Source organism: Glycine soja, chromosome 6 (genome assembly GCF_004193775.1).
Source record: "Glycine soja cultivar W05 chromosome 6, ASM419377v2, whole genome shotgun sequence".
Taxonomy (NCBI): domain Eukaryota; kingdom Viridiplantae; phylum Streptophyta; class Magnoliopsida; order Fabales; family Fabaceae; genus Glycine; species Glycine soja.
The window spans coordinates 7,016,669-7,021,014 of record NC_041007.1 but is presented as its reverse complement, the minus strand read 5'-3'; the positions used below and the strand labels follow the sequence as shown (position 1 = coordinate 7,021,014).

Below are 4,346 nucleotides of genomic sequence, written 5' to 3'. Positions count from 1 at the left end.
TTATATGAATGTGTTCAAACAATAATGAGCATTGAAGATAATGGTGGCTTACGTGTACTTGCCATTAATATCCTGGGAAGATTCTTGTCAAACTGTGACAACAATATCAGGTTTATTTCCTTCTCTTTCATAAGTAACTGAAAGTTTTGATTAAGACCTACTAACACCAGCACATTGAGCGTTCACATTGCAAAGTTCCACTATAAAAGCCAAAAGAAACATAAAAAATTAAGCACTGTAAGAGGTCTAAGATGTCTCCTACAACTAGGGAATAATGTTTTGTTACAGTCCAATGAATTGATACAAGAATCTAGGAAGTGCTCTTGATTAGTAGGATTGATATCTTGACCCCTTTATTAAATATTCTCCTGTTATGCTCCAACTTACAACTATAACACTCATGGCATGTGACCTGGATCTGTCTATTTTTTCAATGTCAGAATATCCAGATTTTTTCAGATGCCTGCAAATCAGTATGTTGACTGATATTAACTCAATATGAAGAGAGTAATCTCTTTTTTTACGTTAGTCCTTGTAAGCTTATCACTTGAAAAGGAACATCTAGGATTTTATTTTTAACTGGTATAGAAATGATCCCATTTGTCTATTACTGATCATTAATCATTATGACATGTTTCCCACTTTTCCTAATACCTTTCTATAGGTGAATTGCTTACTGGATATGCAAGTGTTTGTGTGTGTGTGAGAGTGAGTGCCAGAGAAAATTGAATATTCAAAGTGAGACAAACATGGCAATATTAACAATTCTTTATTTTTGGCTCAAAAATTCAAGAATTGAAATTAGCCATTGCTATGGCATGAACCCCGTTTTTGGCAAGTAACATGATAATGCAAGTGAGTCCTTTAGCCAATATATACAAAATACTAAATGACTGAAAGATAAAGCATGCTTACCTCAATGCACAAAATAGTTGCTTCCCTAACAACAGGATTTGGATCATTAAGCAATTGCAAAACCTGACAATCAATCATGTTTTGGAAGGAGTTATTATTACATGCCAACAATATTTAAATGTACAAAAGATATGTACTGCTTATTTGTAAAAGTCAATACAGGGGGGAGGATGCTTGTTGAAGTGGAAGCTCAGTAGCTACAAATAGATTAATTGTAGCTGCCTGTAAACTCCTCTCTGACTCTCCAACTTTTATGTGCCCAAGCAAAGGACCCTGCTCTTTCAACAATTATTGTAGGAGAAGAAACCTGCATATAATAATGATAATAATAATAAATCCAAAATGAATGCAAAATGCAAGGACTAAAAAAATATCATTTTCTGCAATTACAATCATAATGTTTTCATGAAAGGAAACTATTTCATACTCAAAGGATTTGCAGATTATGAAGTTTGGAAATGTCATTTGGCAAAAAACCCTTCAGACCTTGATTGTACCCTGGTGCTACCAATCTCTTAGCAAAATACAATGGCTTTGAATACCAACAATACATCCACACAATCTCAAATCCAAAGAACATGCAATCCCTAAATAAAAATGGAAATAAAAATTACAATAGTCGTTCTATCTAATAGATTTGAGATATACAGCAATCTTTCGGTGTTGTACTTGACGAGATTTGAAATTAGGAGTTACTGAAAAAGTGACCAGAATAATAGGAAAGTAGATAGGTTTCATTGTGGTTGACACAAGGAAGGCTTTGATCAGAGTAGATTTGTAAGATGCTTACCGTGTGGGTGGAAATAGCTTTGATGGTCGCAACTTGGATTGGGCAAAATCAGAAGATAAGGCTTATGGTGGTCGAAATCAACCTCCGTGGCGACGGAGCAGAGAGACTGAGGGAGCGAGGTCGAGCAAAGGCCCCAGAGTAAGAGTGCGGAGGGACCTCGATTAGGAGCCAAGGAGAAGAGAAAAAGGAAGGGGAAGAGACTGCGGAGTTTGCGTTAGGGTTGTGTTGTTCCTAGCTGTGTTTTGTTTTTATTAATTCAGCGGGAAAATAAAATAAATAAATAAATTTAAAATTTTATAACCTCCATCAAAGGCGGTTTTCAAAAACCGCAGTAGTTAGACCCACTAACAAAGACGGTTTTTATAAAACCGCTTTAGTAATGTTTACATCGAAGGCGGTTTTATAAAAACCGTCGTAGTTATATTTAAAAAGTTTGCTTTATTTACAATAATGCCACCGTATCATTTACTACATCAGTTCCTTTATAACCGATGTAGATACGACGACGTAAAAAAGCCCTTTTGTAGTAGTGTGAGAGTGACCTAGAGAATATGTATAAAAATGTATGCAAGCAAATGTGTATAAATAATAGTCAGATAATTATAAAAGTGAGTGAAAGTTATGGGTCTTTATTTGTAGGAATTGTTACAACCCTGACAAATAATTATCAGCTTGTAGATAATAGTCAGTAGCTTATAAATAAAGTTAGAAATAATATATAGCTTAGAGATAAAAGCTAATAGATAATTGTTACGTAATGTATGATTTTGTAGATGATTGAATATCTATCAATAGATAAAAGAATGATATTATATTCAAATAATTAGAGGTTACAGATAATCTGTCATTTGGAAGCCCGGATGCTAAGGACTGAATGTCCATGTTCTTATGTCAGGACTGATATAGAGGGTTGATGTGTATCTTAAAGTGTCACGTAAGATGACACATGTATTTTGTGGACTCTGAACAATACAAATTTAAAAATATTTTAGATTTTTATTTTATTATAAAATTTTATAAGGTATGCAAAATTACTTATTGAATTATATAAAACTATTCAATAAATATCTAAATTGGATTATTTTTTGTTTGTCCTGGGTTAAAGATCATGAATACCTGTCAAGTTACTGGATCAAAGACTAATCTTACTCATGATGTGCAACTATTGTTGGTCCAACAAAAATTTTGCACATCGAACACACAATTTATCCCATTAAATAGATTGTCCTCCTCATGTAACCTTATATTCCTGAATCAATCATTCGAGTTAAATTTTATTAATTTGGCACGACCTAAACTACATCCCAAATCAATTCTCAAAATACATCAAAGTTAAATTTGTCAAAAATTCCTCTAAGTCTGACTTGGGTTAGTAGGACGAATATGAGTCATAAACATTATTTGCAAGGAGAAAAGGAAAATGATTAGTTGTCATTTACTCTCTCTTAGAGGTTGAAATAAGGAGGGAAGTATAAAATGTCAAAATGTACATGAAATCTCTTCTCTACTATAAGATGTTAATTTAAATTATTTACGAATGTAGCTTAGTTGGTTGAACAAAGTGTGTGAGTGATAAATCTTCTGGTATTTTATTTAATTCTTAGGAATAAAAAAAATTATTCACAATTCTCATTTTTGCTTCTTGTTTCAATCATTTTCTACAATCATCGTCAAATGTAATTTTTTTTCTAATGATTAGTCCTGAGGGGACTAAAAATGAGAAACAAAAGGAGAAAAGTATAAACTAATGAGCAGTAAAAATAATTGAAAACTGAAATGAATAATATTTTAAAAAAATATAATTCAAAATCTGAAATTTTACGTTGATTAAAAAATTATTTAATCCTAAAATAAATAATGTCATTAAATAACAATAATTATTTTTACCTTCCATTAATATAAAATTAAAAATTTATATATAATAGATAATAAGTAAGGATAAAAATTTTGGAAAAACATCATTTTTTTTCATAGCTTGATACCTCAATCTAAACCAAATTTTAATCAGATTGGTATATTTTGGATTAACTAAAAAAAATTCAAAACTTAAATCAAATCAACCAATTTTTATATCAACCTCAAATTAATCCAATCCGTTAACATCTCCAAATTTTGATGTGTTTGTTTGTCCGATCTAACTTTTAAAAAAACATTATATGAAAGGTACTATGAAAGTTTTCCAAATACAATTTTTTTAAATGATCACTAGCTCATCCTGTAAGAAAAATGATCACTAGCTCATAGAAAACATATATGACGACAAATCTTGGAATGTCAAATTTCCTTTAATCTAATGAACCAATGTTTGCTTAAAGAACGACAAACTTCTTTTACGACTTTGTGATCTTTGTTAATTTGAAACGACTTCTGTTTAAGCTTTACTCCCATGAACAACTCATACTTTCCAAGCATCTAGCTCACTTTTCCACTTTCTCAACATTTCATTTGTTTAGTCTCTCAGTAATTATTAACAATATGTCTTGTTATATAAAACGTGCTTATCCACATCTCTCCACGTATAAAGCACAATCAATCAATATATATAGCTAAAAGAATCATTAATTTCGATAAAATAAGCTTCACACTAATTTAATATTTTATAATGCATAAAAGTTTTGGTAAATTAAGTTTCGTAGACTCG

General features: G+C 31.1%; 1 long non-coding RNA gene across 1 annotated transcript; it reads right to left on the bottom strand.

The window, feature by feature from the left end:
- On the bottom strand, positions 1-1,909 carry LOC114415194. Its single transcript, XR_003667333.1, has 4 exons — positions 1,706-1,909; positions 1,076-1,222; positions 916-978; positions 1-200 (listed from the first exon to the last, which is right to left on the bottom strand). It is a non-coding gene; the product is annotated as an uncharacterized LOC114415194 (long non-coding RNA).
- Positions 1,910-4,346: the final 2,437 nt, after the last annotated feature.